The sequence below is a fragment of the Pogona vitticeps genome, chromosome 3, assembly GCF_051106095.1.
Source record: "Pogona vitticeps strain Pit_001003342236 chromosome 3, PviZW2.1, whole genome shotgun sequence".
Classification (NCBI taxonomy): Eukaryota; Metazoa; Chordata; class Lepidosauria; order Squamata; family Agamidae; genus Pogona; species Pogona vitticeps.
Window position 1 is genome coordinate 225,003,654 of NC_135785.1, and position 20,551 is coordinate 225,024,204.

The following is a 20,551-nucleotide window of genomic DNA, read 5'->3' on the forward strand; positions in this document are numbered from 1 at the left end:
TGCAACTTTAGCCACTGGAGTGCAATGTGTGAACAGAGCACTCCAAAAGAAGAGCAAAGAGAGAAACTGCAGCCTTTTTCAAAGAGGTCACCATGTTAGTCGCTTTCAGCACATATAGGAAAAGTAAAAAGAAAAGAATTGTGGCATGAAGAGATGTATTTCAGTGTGAACATTCATGGAACACACTCCACTTCTTCAGAAATGAAGAAATAGTGCATTAATAACTAAACAGTTGTTCAGAATAACTGAACACTAATAATAGTAACTTTCCAAGCTGTCCTCATCTCAGTTGGCTGATGGCAGCGGATTAAGGAAAGAGTATCTCTCTCGGTGTCGGTGTTTTGGATTACAGCTCCCAGGATTCCCTATTGGCACAGTTTTATTCTCTGTCAGTGACCATTTTTTTTGCCAAAAGCCTGAGCCTCTGCCTCCTGCTTTACCTTGGTCCTCAACTCAAGGATGCGACTAAATTAGCAAACTCTTCCCCTGATGCAGCCACTGGACAATGCCATCCCGGTGATGCCCAGCAAATTTTAAAGGTAGCCCTTTAAACTTTTTAGATGCTAGAAGCCTGGACGTCTGCAAAATGCCTTCTGTTGGGCTAAGTGATGTCTATTAGGGCATGTGAGATGACGCCCTTCTTCAGGTTGAGGCCACCCCACTGATCTCTCTCTTGCTTAGTAGAAGCAGAAGATCTCTATGTATATGTGTGAATTCCTGCCGATTGCTTCTGTTTGTGTTTATGTAACACAATCTTTTGCTCCTGGCTTTGCCTTCCACTGTTTACTGTGCTTTCCTCTCCACAGGTCAGAATAGGCACTGCTTGCTTCACCACACACACGCATCAAGAGCAGCAGAGATTTACAAGGTTTTTTTAAAAGGGGGGGGGGCAGAGTAGCAGCAGGGAGAACAACCTAACTTTCCCTTTCTCTTCACCAGCCTATGTGCCAGAGAAAGGACACAATAGTAGACCAGTCTCATCCTCTGTCAATTGGCAAACATACCACTAAACTCCATGTGCTTGAAAAGCCAACTGTTGTCTCTCGTGGAATAAATTCCTTTCCCATTGTTCAATTCATGCCTGGCCTGCTGGTTTCCCTAGCTTTGGCCTCTTTGAGGTGGCAGCAAGAAGTCTGTTCTCAAAACACATGGTTACTTCTATTAGAAGCCTTTCCCCAGTCCATTCTGTCAGCCTCCTGTCATGTCTTCTTCCTCCTCCTCCTCCTCTTCTGATCTCTTGACAATTTTGTGTTTGAATGTCTCTGTTGCAGCAGCTTTTTGCTAAGGCCACAGTCTGGGAATTGCCTCACCTACCCAGAGTTGCCAAATGCAACAAATGCTTGCCACACTTACACAGAGAGGGGAACTAGAGGGCACAGTGAATGTGAATTACTGTAGGTTCCAGCTTTAGAGCAGCCATTCTCAATGGGGACCATATGGCCCCCTGGCTCATTTCAAGGGAGCCACAGACTGTAAACAATTCTTCACTCACCACCTTATAAGGTTTGTTATGCGACTTCTACAATCCTGATTTGGCTTATATTTGTTTCATATTATGTTTATGGCTGTGGAAAAAAAGAAAAGAAAAAGAAGAAAAAAAAAGATTGAGAATGGCTGCTTTAGAGGAATGGCTCTTACAAACTTACAACAGAAACTTGTATTTATTAGTTGAAACTTTATTTTATTTTTATTTTTTGGCTAATGTTCATACTATGGTACAATCTTACATAGGAAGATTAAGCTTGGAACGGTGAATTTTTCAGACTGTAACTTCCAAAATTTCCTCGAACGATATGACTACATTTTTTCTTGAAAACTGTAATCTAAATATATAGATATGTCAACCTTACTTTGGGTAAAGGTTGTAAGGTTTTAGGTTTTGGTCTCGACATTCAGGTTTTGGAATCTATTCTACAGACCTCAGCTTTTTGATCTGAAATCTTAGGAATGGGATGTTTCTAGATTTTGGGATTCATTGTTATGGTTTCAGGGCATGTTATTTAGACATGCTCAGGTATACTCTTATCTTTTTCATTATCTTGCATGCTCTACAGCTGCTGCAGCTGGAATTCACTCCCTGTCTTTTACATTCTCCATATATTCTCTACCTTTTCAATCTGTTAAACATATACACTGTTCTACAATTGTTGGTTAAGAGTCAGCCTACTGTGACATCACAAGAGTCCACGCCCTTTGACATCAACAGAGCCTGCTCCTAGGTCTCATGCTTTGGTCTTGGAACCTCAGAGAATGAGATGCTACTCACCTGACAACCCTAATCTGGTACTAGGGGAAAAGGCATATAAGGCAGGAATTGCTTCTGGAGCCTGGCTTTATTAATTCTTGTAAGGCTCTCTTGTAACTGCAGTTATCTGTGGTACTGAGATATTATTAAGAGCCCTAAAGCGTAAAGTTTTTAGCAAATTAATTAAAGGATTTCATTTCCTATGAAACTCAAAATCCTATATTGTTTAATACTTTAATCTTCTTTGCTATAACAAAAGTTCTCCTCATACCAAATAACCTACGGCTTCCCATAATGTGCAGACTGTAAAATGGTGTCCATTCTTAATTCCAAAGACAGCTAAGCTGATTGGAATCATTAGGAGCATCAGGCAGAAGGGCCTCTGAGTGAAGCAGTACAAATAAAATACATTGGGGATAGAAGAGGGCTGAGGAAACAAAAAGAGATCATGGTCTGCCTGCAGCATACAAGAATCCCATGGAAGTCAGTATAACACAAGCATGCTTGGCTGCTATACATAGAGTCAGGACTGTTACGGTTACATAAAAATACATTTCTGTAGTGCTTGGGAGCATTACATGTTTGGCCTGCAGCATTGCAAAGCCCGTAGCCAACAGTGGAATTGTGGAAGCTGTAGTCCACAAGAGTAGCATTTCTGAAGTTTTTTTCAGGACCGCCAATGCCTACACTGGCAAGCCAAAACAGAGTGATTTGGCTTTGCTACAGTTTGATTTGCAGCTTGTCTTCCATTTCAATTCAGTTAGTAATCAAATAGGTGCTGTGGATTTATTCTAAGCCAGTGTCCAAGATGCGATCCGTATTTCCATCCACAATCCTCTCCCTCCCTCCATTCCATCCTCTGCCAATCCTTTTATAGTCTACTGTAAAGTCACTTGGTTTTTGAAGGGTTACAAGGCATTAAGTAAATAGCAGCAACTTTTCAAAGTTCTTCATTTTAGGCATCCTTCAGTATTGAGAGACTATGGTAACATGCTCTGAATAGAAGTCTTGGAACAGCGTCTAGTGTGGCTGAGAAAGCCAGTTCAAGAGTGACAATCCCTTCCACACTGAAGACAAATACAATCTGTCCCCTGTCCAGCTCCCTGAATTTGCTTGTTTCGGGACCGCCTCTTTGCCTTGGCCTGCTGGACAAGTGTCTCTTCAAAATGGGAGAGACCATGATGCACCACCTGTCTCCAGGCTGAAGTTCTTCATAATGCACACAAAACCACACATAATGCAGAAACATATATGGTTTTTGTGTACAGTTCTCTTCAATATTCTCATTAATGACTTGGATGAGGGAATGCAGGGGATGCTTATCAAATCTGCAAATGGCACAAAATTGGATGGGATAACTAGTATCTTGGAAGACAAAAACTTCAAAAAGATCTTGATAGATTCGAGCACTGGGCTGAAAGCAACAGAAGGGAATTTAAGAGGGATAAGTGCAAAGTTCTACACCCAGGGAGATGGGGGACACTTGGCTCAGTAAAATTACTAGGGAGAAGGATTTTGGAATTGTGGTAGATCAAAAGCTGAATATGAGCCAACAGTGTGATGTGGCAGCAAAAAAGACAAATGTGATTTTAAGATTCATAAACAGAAGTATAGACTCCAAATCCCATGATATACTAGTTCCCCTCTATTCAGCACTGGTTAGGCCTCACCTGGAGTACTGTGTCCAGTTCTGAACACCATACTTTAAGAAGGATGCCAACAAACTGGAACCAGTTCAGAGGAGGCAACAAGGATGATCAGGGAACTGGAAACCAAGCCCTATGAAGAAAGATAGAGAAAAAACTGGGCATCTTTAGCCTTGGGAAAAGAAGACTGAGGGGAGATTTGATAGCACTTTTCAAATATTTGAAAGGCAGTGATTCAGAGAAGAGGCAAGATCTGTGCTCTGTGATCTCTGAGTGCAGGATACATAATAATGGGCTCAAGCTACAGGGAGCCAGATTTAGACTGTGTATCAGGAAAATCTTCTTAATTGTGAGAGCAGTACAACAGTGGAATCAATTACCTCAGGAGCTGGAGGTATTCAAGAGAAAATTGGGCAACCCTCTGTCAGATCTGCTTTGATTTGGATTTCTACACTGAGTATGGGGATTGACTTGATGGTCTTATAGGACCCTTCCAACTCAATTATTCCATGATTCGATGACTTCATGATTCTATACTATTTTAGCTTTATTTGTAGTACAGTGGTGCCTCGCTTAACGAGCACACCATATAACGACGAAATCGCATAGCAATCCATTTTTTTGGATCGTTAATGCGATCGCTCAACATCGTTTAGATAGGGTGAAAATGGCTTTACGAAGATCGGTAAGCGTTTCGCTTACCGATCTTTGCAAAACGAAGCCCCGACATTCAGCTGTTCAGCGGACAAAATGGCCGCCGGAAGCTCCGTAATGGCCGCGCGCAGCGTTTTCGCACCCTCCCCTCGCTTAATGAGGGCGCGAAAATAGTTGCCGGCCATAGGAAACCTCGCTGAACGATGAGTAAAGGAGCCTTTTGGAAGGCTTTCCGTGTCCCATTCAGCAATGTTTTGCTATAGAGAAGGTTAATCCGGAATGGATTAACCTCGCTATGCGAGGCACCACTGTATTTTATTGTTTTCTTGCTCCCAGGCAAGCCGTCTACTGTATAATATGCAAGTATGTTAATGAATAATAAATAATGAATCCATAAAACAGATTTCTCATTTATATTCAGTTGCTCAATGTCCTTTTTCCTTATGGTGGAAATACTGTGCTGCATTAGCATATAATGGAATGACCACGATCATAGCCTCCATTAGCTGACTTTCTAACATGTATTCATTTTGTATTCCTATTACCTCTGGATCTCTCTACCTTTCTTTTTTCCTCCTCCTCTGAATTTTAAATTGTCTGATAGTTTTGGATGTTCCTTTCAGTTACTTGCATAAAAGATTTGTGCTGAGATCTTTAAATAATGCATGTGGTAAAATAACATCTCTAATAGTCTTAAAAGCAGCCACCAAGTACAGATGGTTAAAGGAGATATTGCAAGGATATGGAGGCACACATGCACAGTTTCTGGAAAGGTATTGCTGGGAAAAGTTCAATTTTAGATTCCTTTTAAAAAACAGACCAGTTTTTTAAACTGTTATCTTCATCATCATTGAGATTCAAAGCAGATAAGAAAAGTAAAGTAAAAGATGGGCAGTATGATTATATACAAACAAATACTACATGAGGAAAAAAAAGAAAGAAAAGGTATACAATATAGTTACATGAAGGAATATTGTGTTATTACGTTTCAAAATCCAAATGGTAAGTCTCCAATGATTATCATACATTCAGAATAGCTAAGAGAACTATACTACAGTGGTGCCCCGCTAGATGCTTACCCTGCATGACGTCAAAATTGCTTAACGATGACTTTTTTGCAACCGATATTGCGATCGCAAAACGATGGTTCCAATGGGGGGAAGTCCACATTACGTTGATTAAGAGCCTGCTTCGCGAACCGTTTATTCGCTATACCATTGCAAAATGGCTTCCCTCCCTTTGCAAAATGGCTGCTTTCTGGACCCCTGATTTGGAAGATAGCAATTTTTAACAGCTGATCGGTGGTTCTCTATGGGCAATCTTTGCTGGACGATGAGGTATTTCCCCATTGAAAAGCATTGACTGGTTTTCAATGCATTCCAATTGGTTTTTTTGCTTGACGACGATTTCACTTAACAGCGATTTTCCTGGAACGGATTATCGTCGTCGAGCGGGGCACCACTGTATTCAGTTTCTTATTATTCCAATGTTTAACAATTTGCTACATTTTTAAAATATGAGTTATTGCAATGATTGTTCAAATTGCTAAAGCAAACTACTGAAAATGTAGTTCACACATCTTTTGCTCAGACGTGGCATGCATAGAACTTCCATTTATATGTCCTTTAGTTGTTTACGACCTATGGAAGACATATGAAGATCCTAGGTGTAACAGCACTCCTTAGATTTTGCAAACTCGAAATCATGGCTTCTTTATATGAGTCAATCAATTTCATATTTGGTCTTCCTTTCCACAGCCACCCTCCCCCAGTATTATTGTTCTTTCCATGGATTCTTATCTAGGAGCCTCATGGTGCAGTGGTTAAACTGCTGTACTGCAGCCAAAACTGTGCTCACAACCCAGGGTTCTATCCCAGGAAGCCGGCACAAGATTGACTCAACCTTCTATCCTTCCAAGGTCAGTAAAATGAGTACCCAGTTTGCTGGGCGGGGGGAGCGGACAATTTTTTCAGCTTCGCAAACTGGCTGCCCTGTGTTTTCCAGACCCATGCTTCGCAGGGCAGCCATTTCTACAGCTGATTGGCACTCGCAAAATGGCTTCCCTATGGGCAATCTTCACTGGACGACGAGGTATTTTCCCATTGGAACGCTTTAAACTGGGTTTCAATGCATTCCAACAGGGAAAGGGTTTTCGCATGACAACAATTTTGCTAAACAGCGATTTTCACGGGACAGATTATCATCGTCATGCAGGCCACCACTTTATTAATATTTCTTCTTCTGAATTTAATCCAGCTTTTCCTACAATAAAGCATGCTGCTTCTAATAGGAAGAAGGAATAGATAACTAGATAAAATACACCCTTTTCTGACACCATTACCAATTGTTAAGCATTCTGTTTCTCTATATTTTAACCTTAAAAGAGCCTGTTGTCCAGAATTTAGGTTAATCATTACTATTAGATGTTGTAGCACATCTTTTCATTTAGAATAATTCATACATTTTCATAATCCAATCAAAGGTTTTGCTATAATCTATAAAGCACAAAGTGATTTCCTTCCACTAGCTAACACCATGTGATCTCTAATGCCTCTTCCTTTTCTGAATCTAGCTTGAACATCTGGTGTTTTTAGCTCCTTATATGGAAAAAGTCTTCATTGTAAAATCGTAAGCTTCACTTTGCCCTCCCACTATGGAATAATGAGGCAAGATGCAGGTAATGGGTATAAATAGGACCACACTTTATTAAATCAACGTGCCATAATTTATGGCTTAGAAACCAGGGGCCTGTGGTAGTGTGGTATCAGGTTTGATGCCGAAGGTCTCACAGGACCCCCTCACCAACCTACACAGCCCTGTGAAGCATGGGTCCAGAAAACATAGGGCAGCCATTTTGCAAAGCCGAAAAAATTGTTGTCTTGAGAACAAACGGTTTGTGAAGCATGGACCTAATTGACGTCCAGCGAAAATCCCCCATTGGAATGACTGTTTTGTGAATCGTCATTTAGCGTTCTCATTGTTGCTACATTCAAGTCACCGAAAAGCTCAATTGAGGGTTCTATCACCTCTGCTTCTAATCTTTTGCTAACAGTTCCAAGATTTTCCTCTGGTATGCATCTGGCACATGCGAGACAGCTTATTAGTTAGCTGAAGTAATCTGCTGCAAACTTCTTGTCTGTTTTTGTAAACAGGTATGTGAACATCTAATAGGATTTTGGCTGTGGTTTAAATTATATTTTGGTCCTATGATTATTTTATTCTTCTTCAGTTTCACTTTAATTTCAGATACAATATTAACAATTCATGGACTTTACCACAGTCCACTCCTGCCCTTGTTTTGAAAGAAATAATACAGCTTCTCCAGCTGCTTCTTGTTCTAATTAAATACTCCATTTGATTTCTGTATTGACTGTTTTGTGACATATGATTGTCTGATGGTTTCCTGTATTCCATTCACCTATGATTATAAAATGTTAGTGTGTGATCAATTTTCTCCTGAACACTTGCATAAAAGCATTCAATCTTTTCTTCTTTTGTATCTTAATCTGAGCATAGGTGTGGATGATAGTTATGTTGTTGAGCATAACAAAGCCTAGCTTCCTGACACTCCTGACACTATTACTTGCACTTTTCCTGACACACTCAGTCCACCTACCATGTTAAAATGTGTCTTAAAGAAGCAGTGATACAAAGTGTAACTGAATTAATATGAAAATCTGGTTTTCACAACTGATTTTTTTGTTTTCCCCCTTTTATTTGCCCATTGTTATCATATTCACATTTTAAATAGATAACTGTAGTAAACTCATGTTTTCATTGTTCATTCAGCAGGCAAGGTGCTGAGGGGTCAAGGTCTGAGATAAGCAGTAGCAACTTAGCTTGGGAGCAGGAATCTGAGGGTATGTATTGCCTTGCGGCATTTGTTGGAGGTGGAAGTGAAAAACCTCTGTGTGTGTCTGTGTGTGAGTGAGTGAGAGAGTTATTGAAACTGCATTTGGGGATGTGAAGATGTTAGTATCAGATGGGCTTTCACCTTGGAAAAACCTTGTAACAGAAATCCCAAACGTTTTGGGTAGAAGTCATAGACTTCCCCTGTTTAAGGAGAATGGACAAAGCTGGATCCAGAGACAAATACTTCATAAATATTCTGAAGGAAATGAAGAAAATGAGCATAAAGACATGGACTGAAAAAAGAGCATCTTATATCACATAACTCAATGTGAACAGAGCACAAACTTTGGATAGGGGTTATCCATCAACTCCGAGTACGGCTGGCGCGTCTGGATAACTCAGTTGGGAATAGAGGTGCAGATGATGCCAGAGAACTGTCAGCCTGTCAAAAATGCAATGATGAACGTATCCTCTGTGCTTAAGATCCCCTTTTATGCATTAAAAGCAATGGGAAAGAGTAATATTCTTTAGTCAGAGGGTATGGTAATTTACACAGAGATCACCTATTATGCTACCATGGTTACAACCTCGCACACACTTTCATATAAGTAATTCTGCATGTAATCGCTGGGATTAGTTTATGTATAATTAGGTAGGACTACAGCCTGTAAGAATAGCAGTCTGAAGATGGTGCAAAGGTAATGAAATTCACTTTCAGCTTAAAGAATAATCTATGTAGAAAAAAGCCCTGAATTGTCACACCCTGTGGGTGTAGTTCCAATAAAACAGTGTCTATTGCACCAGTCATTGGCCTGGGCTCTAAGCTCTCATAAACTTTTCTATTATAGGGAAAAGTCCGTTAGTAAACTCATAAAAATATATCATTTTAAATCTTGTGCACAGTGAACAAATTCCACAAAAATCCATTCTTTGAGCCTTCATTCAAATGATCCCTACTACCCTGTTTCCCCCAAAATAAGACCTAACCTGAAAATTAGCCCTAGTATGATTTTTCAGGATGCTCCTAATATAAGCCCTATCCCCAAAATAAGCTCCAGTTAAGTGAAACCCCACCCTCCACCATTATGCAGCAACCATAAGAAGATGACATGACTGTAAAATTAAACATCCCCTGAAAATAAATCCTAATGCGTTTTCGGAGCAAAAATTAATATAAGACCCTGTCTTATTTTCGGGGGGAAATGGTAAGTCTGAACCCTCCTTTGCAATTTTTAAATCATGTTGGCTTAGCACTCGACTTTTCCTGCAGCAGTTAAATAAAAAAGTTATGCCAGGAATTTCATATAAAAAACACAGAGAGCTGTTCTGAATGTCTCAGAAAAACAAGCAAGGGCTACACCTTTTTCTCACCATATCCAGTGTGGAAGAACTTCAGCTCCTTTGTGTGCTGTTGTTGTTTTGGGCTGGTGAGATTCTGGATTTTAACTCAATTTCTGGGATATTTCAGAATTATTCAGATTGTCTGATCAAATGGTTAAAGACTGGTGTGCAGAGAACTACACAGATAAACAGTACAATATAGTTTCTTCAGAAAAGTCCAGTCATTTTTTCCACTTCTTATTTCTTGATCATTTTTCAATACAGTGGTGCATTTTCAGTCTTCTTACGTGTTCCAACAACCATGCTATGGACACGGTGGCGGAAGGCGCTCTCTCTTTGCATCACGATCTGGAAGGAGCCATAAATACTCCACTCCCAAGCAAACTGCACCAGAGCACAGAGTGCTGTCCTCTGAAGATGCCGGCCACAGAGACTGGCAAAACGTTAGGAAGAATAACCTTCAGAACACGGCCAAAGAGCCCAAAAACCCCACAACAGCTATTAGATCCCGGCTGTGAAAGCCTTCACGAAACCATGATATGGGTTTGGTCACAGACAAAGAAGAGAAATAGGCCACATCCACTGAATAGCTTAGGTGGGTACACTTTACCGGGAATGGCCATGGCTGACTTTCGGCATTCCACGATTTTACCCGTCCACAGAAACAATTATGATGATTTCTTCAAAGAACCATCCAGTGAAAATTCTCTGCTACTGTTTCATTCTTGTGAAAAATAATTGAAATGGATGGCTTTTGGTCCTGCCAGTCTGACTCAGTTATTGACAGTGAAATAAATGGACATGGTTCCTGGCAGTACAAGGGTCACAAACCCAAATGCTTTGCAGAGCAATAATTCTGCTTGTAATGCAGTTCAAAGGTTTTAGATAAATTCTGGATTAAACATCTTAAACACCTTGAGAGCTGGTGTGGCTTCCTGCTTTGGCTTATCTTAACTTTCCCTCCTGCATCGTGTTTTGCAGTTGTATTTCTATACTCTGCTTCCTTTGTGTGTATTCACTCCCTACGCTTCATCACAGCACTGCACAGGAAAGCTTCATAATGTCTTTAGTAGTTTTCGGTCATAAAGTAGAGTATGTATATCACAGCTTAAGAGAAGATTATCATGGCTCAGTCAAATGGCACTTTTTTTCTCTTTTATAGCCATCTCAAATGTGCATAGTATATTGTTTTCCTTTCCCCTGGGCAAGGATTAACACCTGAGGCATCACGACTTATTTCTCATACTATTTGTGTGGTATTATGCTGATGTGCCTGTGCCCAGTTCATGTTGTTTCTCATTTTCCAAAACCCCTACTTGTGAGGAATATCTGGGTGGCCATGCCCCTGCCTATTACATCCCTAGTTCACGGTACAGGTAATCTACTGGAATGTTCAAATGTATCAGTGGTTGAATGTTCCCCTTTTTCTGAGGAAGAATTACAAAGACTTTTTGAGCCCCTGTGTTTGTGGGCCCTATCATGCATGACATGTTCTAAAACACGGTGGAAAGGAATTAAATCATCCTCATAACCAGTTGTGGGCAAAGTACAGCTCTCCAGACTTGAGCAGACTGCACCTTCCAGGGTTCCTCACCATGGGCTATGCTGGCTAGGACTGATCTTCAGAGGAATGAATTGCTCACTTCTGCACTTAACCATGGGAACAGATTCTTCACCCCAGGTGAGAATCTGAGTCAGGCCATAAAATCTTGATATGTTAGTCTAATTCTTAATCTTGGCCTTTATGTGAGGCACAAAGTATTTATGTCTTGCTCTTATTTCATTCACACGTTTCATTTTGTGTGTGTGTAGACACACACACACACACACAAACTGAAATTGTGAATAAAATAAGAGCAATAAATAATTTGTGCCTCACATGAAGGCCAATATTAGGAATTGGAGATTTATATAAAATGAAACATGTAAATGTGATATATATAATGAAACTTGTGGAGAAAGAGAGAGAGAGAGAGAGAGAGATTCTTCCATTATGTATAAATGAAAGTTACATTTAAAAATGGTCACTCTCTTTCTTCTACTTTTTTGAGGACTGTGCAAGTCTGTAATGTAGCCATAATTAAAAGAAAACCATTATGGTTTAACCACACTATTTATGTCATGCTTTAACAGTAAGGAAAGTGGCCTCCAGCAACAGCCCAAAGCCAATAAAAGTTCCCAGACTGAGCATGTAGGTTTCATTGTAAATTCAAGGAAAGCTCACATCTCTTCACACCTGTCAAAGACGATTTCTGTCAATCTCACTCTACAGAATATAAATCACTGAGTCAGAAATAAAAGGAAATAAAGAAAAACAATGGAGCTGCTAGAAATCTTCAGCTGTGTTGTTGGGACACAGACTGTCCACGCAGGAATTCTGAGAACTCACAGGAGGTGGGGGGGTTGCACATTATGCACGCTGGCCCCAACTTCTCTAAAAGTGTCAGCTTCAGTCATGTGTGATTGACTTCAGCTCCTTATTCAGGAACGATGAGTCTTGGAAGCCTTTTCAGGCCCCAGGTACAGGCCAGAGTAACCTGACATGTCATGCTTCAATAATTTCTGTTGGACTTTGCAAAAATGCAGAATTGTCAAGCACCTGACTTATCCTGTCTCACCACACCTCTTTACAATCTCCCTACATACAAGGGGGACAACAAACAATTAAACTGGAACAGCTCTTTTCCCCTTCATCATAGTTTGCATACGATTAGGCATAACTTGGGTTGCAAATGTCTAGATGGGAGCTCACTTTTGCACTTAACCATAGGAGAGCAGAACGACCAATTCCCTGGCCTCAAGTTTTTGCCCTGATAGTTCAGGGAATGGGATGATTCTGACTTGGGCAATCCTAAGTACAACCACAAATGCAGGAGGAATGTCAAGGGTTTGGAAATGCTGTTGCTGCTAGTCACAACATACGAGAAAAATTAGAGTCCATTTGCACCTTTAAGAACTGAATGAAAGATAGTCAACTTCTGTAAATGACTGCATACTTCAGCTGCATCCACTCTGCATTCAGGAAAATGAAATGTTGACATTCAGTCTTGCTTGATCTTTAAAAAGACATTATTAAAGAATATTATTAATTCTGCATCAGGAATTTATGGCTATAAAATCAAAAAAGCGTTCCCTTGTTTTTGTAATTTAGCAAGAAACCAGATTCCCTGTTAAGCCACTGACTGATAGCCATATTTCTAAGTAGGTTCATGTCCTGCTGTTACACACTCCTTTTGTCAATAATGGGAAATCTTTGGCCCTCCAGACATTTTGAGTTACAACTCCCACAGTATCTTGCCATAGCTATACTGGTTGTGGCTTTTGGAACCTGAATTCCAAACCATCTAGATGGGCAATGGCCCTTGATTTCTTCTGCCTTATAGCTAATGGTGTTAATTTATTGAGAAAGATGCTCTGAGGTTTCTAAAGATATATCCAGAAGCATTCAGATGTTCACTCAGCAGCTATAAAACATTTTATTTTGGACCAAGGTGTGGATAAAGTGTCACATTTGGGGAGAAGCAGCCCTCCTACTGTCATGAGTCATGGGTTATGCTTCAAAAACATTTTTCTAAATATTGGACATACAAGATATAATAATGACATTTTATTGTTGTTGAACGTATATACACCGTATACACATACAATAAAATTCACAAGTAACACTCAGAGACCAGAACAAAAAAACCACACACACCCTAATAACAATCCCTAAATCCCAAAACCCTGCCTAAAACTCATAGTATCCACACAACATACAACACAACAGACCATGTAATAGTAATACAGTCCAACAACTCACTGCAGAGGATTCTTAAGTTTCTTGCTAAGTGCAGTTATAGCAAGTATATGTCCATCCATTGTCTTCTTCATAAATTGTTGGTAGATATTTTATGGGAGATTGTAGGTACATATTAACAGTAATATCAGTGGTGGTCAGTGTTGTTAGTAGGCATGGGAATTCTTTATTTTTTGGGCTACAACCCGCATAAATCTGCAAGAATTCCCACAAACCAGAATTCCGGGGTCTTTAGCCAAAAAACCAAGTCCTCTCAGGTTTTTTTTTTTCAATTGCATAAAGGATTCATCTCCAACATGATGAGTCTTCATTAAGATGGAGGAATTGGCTGGAAGGGACTGAACTCTGTGGGAACTGCAAGGCATTAGAAGTCTAGTAATCTCCCTGCCTCTTATGCTCTGTACATGGGGCTTCTCAGAAAACGTCTGGACCCATTAATGCCTCACAGTTCTCATAAGTACGCTGATGTATTTGTCCATGGCTACATTGTAAGACTACAGATGGGATTCAACCAAACATTTGTAATATTTACCCAATAATTCAAGAGGGCATTGCTTCATGGACAGTCAACTGCTTCCACCAGAATAGTGGTTCCAGTGAACAGAGAAAGGCAGTTTCTCTTTAAAAAGTGGCTATAATTTTGAATTTACAAAATGCAACTTTCTCCCAGGGTTTCTAGGAACAATCTTCTGATTTTCTGTTTGTCATTTTCCTTCCTACTGAAATATTGAAGAATGAAAGTAAGGCAAGTAAAGCAGCTTGAATTACTTTTACTGTCTCTGTGAGAGCTGTGTCATTTTAAAACACACTGTGGGTCCTTTATGAGCATGGCACTATTTTCTTTTAAATGTTTCAATTGTTAGTATGATCTGGGGTATTAGGACATATAAGTTTAATTCATGGCTTGTCCATTATTATATCACTTATGCATTGAAATCCTGTTGCTCAACTTAAGAAAATATATACCTTTCAGTCTATTCCTAGCTGGAAAATAAAACATCCCTGTTGTGATTCTTGAGGGTGCACATGCACGATGCTTTGATGTGTGCACACATACTCTCAAGTACTGAAGTGGTGATTTTTTTTACTTGCCAGTTAGGAATGGACTGACAGTTACAAAATTTTCTAATGTTAAACAACAGGCTTTCAAACATAGGCTTATACATCTGATGTTGGGGAGAAAGCCCTTTGAGACATCCGAAGGTGCTGATTGCGGCAGCGGGGATCCCCAGGGAGGTCTCCCAGGGCTTGCCCGCCACAATGAGAGACCTCCCTGGGGGTCCCTGCTGCCGTGATCGGTGCCTTCGGAGCTCTGAAAGGGCTTCTTCCAATGTTGGGCAGAAAGCCCTTTGAGAGTTCAGAAGGCAAAAAGGCAGGGCGAAAGGGTAGGAAATTCAAATTTCCAGCCCTTTCTCCCTGCCTTTTTGCCTTGGAGCTCTCAAAGGGCTTCCTCCGATGTCGGGGGGGGGAGCCCTTTGAGACCTCCAAAAGCGACAAACGGCTCCGTTCACAAAAAAATGGCATTTGACTTTCGAACAGAGCCTCACAATTTTTGTGAATGGAGCCATTCGTAAATTGGAAAGTTTGTATGTAGGGACATTCATAAGTCGGGAGTTGACTGCTGGATGGCTTTAATCAGTTGGAAATTGCCACTGATTAAAGGCTTCCTTTGGTGATTGTGGGGTGCATGCAACCTGTATGCAATGCAACAAAGTCACATGCATACTGAAATCCCTAAAGGAAGACTTTACTCAGTGTCTATTTCCTACTGCCAATTACATCATTGTAGTTGTGCAGGCACTGCTGTGCAACAGGATTTCATTCATTGTGCATTATGAATGAAAGCTACTTGCTACTTTCAGAAGCCTGGAGCCATTTTTGCTCTACATGGAAACTTGAAGAACTCCACACATCTTTTGATCACTCCCCACCTCCCAAAGCACACCCCCACGATTGCCTCTGCAGCATGCAGTTCATACTATATGCACAAATCATTTCCTTCCAAGCCTGTTTTAGGCCTTAAAGGGCCTTTTTTAAAGAGAGAGAGAGAGAGAGAGAGAGAGAGAGAGAGAGAGAGAGATTGAATGGCTGGTGTAGTTTTTAAAAACTAAGATTGAAAATCTAAAACAATATTTGGGGGCTGGAAACAAACTGAGTATACCATGGAAATCATGCTCCTCAGAAGCCTCTTGGTGTGTGTGATTTGCACTGAATGGAATTTCCGTTTTGTGTGCGAGGGGATGGCCTCAGAAGGCTGGAGGAAGAAGTTACTCTCATTCCCCTAAGAGGCTGAATGTGGCCACAGGGTGTGCTTAGCCCATGCCTGCTTTTGAGAAATGAAATATTCTGGGAGTCGCTCATACAAAGGTGACATGGTTTATAGTATCTGAATTGTGATGTGTGTTAAAGCAAGTGGATTGGCAATAAAACAATGCATTGTAGTGTGCAGTGTTCCACTCAGCTAGCCTTGCCTCTTATTTGTTATACTCCATTCTACTTCCCCCTTTTCAGCCATACCTCAGCATTCAGAGACCACTTGAGCATGCTCAGTCAGTCTTCACTGGGCTGTTTTTAGCCCCCTCCTTACTCTTTTTTTCCTTTAAAGATGTTGTACTTCTGCAAATATTTGAGCACTCCAATGCCTTTTAATACACTTTCATTGTATTTTTTCTTTCTATGTTTTGGCTCCATGAGAAAGTAATAGCACTCACAGCCTGAACACCTAAAATTGAAACAATGATTAGAATGGAATGGCATGGAGAATCCGTTTTCTATTTCTACTTGTTTTAACATGTTTCATTTTGACATTCCAGTGATATGCTATATATTGAGGATTTCTGATCCCCATATCTTCCCTTGAAAACAAATGTAAATCCTGAAGTGTTTTGCTTCATGTCATAAATTAAAGTGAGGAATTTTCTCTTCTCCAGACACTGGGTTTTTTTTTTAATGTCTCAGAGAGATTTGCACATTGTTGGTGCTGGTTTTGCACATTTTTATAACTTAACAAAATGTGAAACTTGGGTAACTCTTGAGTTCCTGCACAGTCTGTTAAAAACCAGGACACTGAACAAACTGTTTTTGCATGTTCAAAAAATGATTTGTGCTTACTCTGTGCATGTTTGATTAGAGAAAGAGAAAGGCTGTGATTTCTGCACAGAGACATTTTGTGCAAATTGTGGAAAACAATTCGCAAAATTGCTTGCATTTTGGATGCAAAGCCTTTCATGGAGATGGGGAATCCCTTGTCAGAGTTTCACTATGTCAAGATAGGTTGTCTCAACCAAAACCTCAACAGCTATGAGTTTTTTCTCATTAACAGTGCAAGAGTAATGTTATTGCATATCAGAGCAAATCCATAATCTACAAAGCAAATCTTAAAATGGGAGGAGCCCAAACCAAAATAAACAAATAAATAAATAAACTGGATCAGATCAGCACTAAATTCTGCACAGATATAGCAGAAAGGTCTCTATTATTCTATGCCAAATTTGGGTAAACAGTTTTTGAGTTATGATTTTTAAAAGTAAAACTGTCTCCTGCCCCATGCAGAAACAAGTAGCCTTAAAGGTCCCCAAATTTGAAACATAAAAAAATAATTGAAAACACCAGTCTTGCTTATTCTGAAATAGGATGGTTGACCCCAGGTGCATGTTCTAATTTGGAAGGCATCTAGGCTGCAGGAACTGAAATATTGATCCTCAAAAAAGGCTTTTCAAAAGGAAAAAAATGGTTTTATTACATAGACTTACCAGCAAGAGCATTCCAAAGTAGATACATTTTTGCAGCTTTCTGTGGGGAAGGCTGTGGGGTAACGAAAGGTCACACATACAGAGTGAAAGCACAGGTTTTCTTTAAAAAACAAGGCTTGCTTTAAAAACAATAATGGAGTGACAGTCCTCCAGAAAGGGATCTTTTGCCATTTATTTCCAGGGAATTAGCATTCAATTTTGTAAGGCATATTCAAGGCATTTCTGCATTAGAAACCACAGAGCAGATGTGTTTGTCCCAGCCCTGAGTGCTCTGAGTAATCATTTCGAAAACCAGGCTCCTGACACATGTCTTTAAAGAGGATATAAACTCCAGCATGGAGCAATCAGAGCTTTTGACCCTGACAGTCAAACATAGAATCATAGAATAGTGAATTTTGAAGTTTCCTGGTATTTTGAATTGTGGGTATAGAAGCACAATATCCCACATTCATAAACAGGAGGTTTTTTTAAAAGAAATGAATTATCATAAAAGACCATATTTTAATACAATTGATGAAATAAATTGATTATGCCTTGAAGCTTTCCCTAGAATGAATTGAAATTTTTCATGTGCCCAAGCTATTTTTCAGTTTTGATGTGTCATTTTTTTGGCTTATCCTTGCTTTTATATTTCCTCAAATTTTGTCACTTTACTTAAAAAGTGAAGCATGTAACTCTGTGTGAGCAGATTATGGAAGTTAAGCCTAACTTTCTTGAATTACTTGTTTACCATCCATTTAATTTTTTTCCTCATATCTACCAATGTGCAAAAGCAAGGGAATAGAATATGTGCATAAAGCTCTTGTTTCTGCAAGCAGCTGTTGGAATGGGATGACAACTAGCTTTTCAAGTACAAAATTGTTGTAAGAGTTTCCCATAAATACAACAAGGAATATTCTGAGAGGAAATATTTGCCCTTAACATCTCATTATGAGATCAAACTGTCATTTTCAAAAATCCCAAATAGTGCTTTGTGTGTACAAAAGAAAATAGCAGAAAAAAATAGGAAGGTTCCATTTATATCACTCTACATTTTGTTTCAGCCAAGATGGGGATGTGAGAAAAATGCAATGAGATGCACTTGAATTCTTAATACAAGAAGACAAATATAAGTTGATAGGCATTGCTGAAAGCTGGTAGGATGAAACTCACGACTGGAATGTAGTGACAGATGGGTATAACCCACTCAAAATCAATGAGCTATACAGGACAGAAGACAGAATAACATTATGTAAAGGAACTATGGACTTATTAAGAGATTCATGACTAAGAGCATGACTTGGTTGAGAGCATGTGGATAAAAATCTATCTATCTATCTCTCTATCTCTCTATCTCTCTATCTCTCTATCTCTCTATCTCTCTATCTCTCTATCTATCTATCTATCTATCTATCTATCTATCTATCTATCTATCTATCTATCTATCTATCTATCTATCTATCTATCTATCTATCTATCTATCTATCTATCTATCTATCTATCTATCTAGGGAATAAATTACATAATTACAAGTGCCTGCTAAAGACTTCCAAGTCAAACTGACGTCCTAGATCATGCCGTCTACTAAAGGACAGATATAGTGATAATGGGAGACTTCTGATTACCCTTGAAAACCAACAAATTCTTCACTTTAGTTGCTGATCATTTAATTTACCAGAATTTGGAAGAAGCATCAAGAAGCTGATCTGTTTTGTTGACTCTTATCTGTAGAGAAAAACTGGACAGTGAGATGGAATTGATGAAAACTTTTTGGTGGAAGTGACCATACCCTCTTGGAACCCATTACTGGGAAAGGCAAGGCTGAATGTAGACACAAACACACAGGACTTTAAGAAATCTGATTTCGATATGCATAAGGAAATACTGGGTCATATCCTACGATCAGAAATACCCAAGAGACCATAATGGATTTGAGTTTCTTAAAGTAGTAATATAGAAAGCACAATTGGAAACAACTCCAACAGGAAGAAATGTAAGGCATCCAAAGAAGCCAGGGTGGCTGCATAAGAAGCTTTCAGATAAGTTCAGATTTAAAAGGGGGCATGTATAAGAAATGAGTTGAGTAGCTATTAACCAAGGACCAGCACAAAGAGTTATTAATATTTGTATGGAGATAGGCTAGAGTTCAGAATGAGTTCAGACTTAAAAGAGAGCTTTAAAATAGTAAAAGTTGGAGCTTTAGCTTTCTTCAAAGCAAGAGGGGAAAGTCAGAGGATACTAGTGAGTGACAGAGAGAAAGGAAAGCAATGGTCAGTATGATGGAAACAGAATCAATGATGGGCTTATTTGAGTCTAGTCGAAGAAGGAGACAATGGTGGCATGTGACTCTATAGGTATTTCAAATGAGTACAAGTCTACAGGGCCAGATGAACTGCATCCAGGGGTATTAAGGGGACTTGTAGAAAGAATCCTCGAATTGCTGTAATCTATGACAAATCTTGGTGAAGTGGTAAGTTTCAGGCAAAGTGGAGATGGACAAATGTTGTCTCCATTTTCAGAAAAAAATAAAAATAAAAAAGAGGACGCTGGGAACTAATGACACATAGGCTTGATATCTAGGCCAGAAAAGTTTCTAGAATAGCTCTGTGAGAATTTAGAAAAGAGTGCTGTGATTGCTAAAGATCATCATAGTTTTCTCAAAAACATGTTATGCCAAAATAGTCTTTCTCTCTCTTAAAAAAAAAAAAAAGAATTACAGGCTCAGAAGATGAATGGAATGTTGTGAATATAATGTTTCTTGATTTCAGTAAAGATTTTAAGAAGACCACACAGTTTCTCCACCCTGCCATATATTTGCAGACAAGTTGGTAAAGTGTAGTCTGTACAAGATTACTGTCAGATGGATTTGTAGTTACTTGACAAACCATACCAAAACGATGTCCACCAATAGTTCCTTGTTTTCATGGAGATAAATAGTATATGGTGTTCTGTCTTGATGCTGTTCAACTTCTTTATGAATGGCGAGTGAGGTAATATGACTTGGGTGAAGGAAGAGAGAAGACGGTTCTCAGAATTGCAGATGACACCAAATTATGAGGGGCCGTTAATACCTTGACAGAATAGGGTAGAAAACAACCTTGAATGATTGGAGGAAAGAGCCAAAGAAACAGAACAAATACCAATAGGGATAAACGCAAGCTTCTTCATCCAAGCAGGAAAAATGAGGTGCACAATTATGATAACCTGAATTGATAGCCATACGTGTAAAAAATACTGTGAGGTCTTACTTGACTGCTATATCAATAATATGATGCAGCAACTG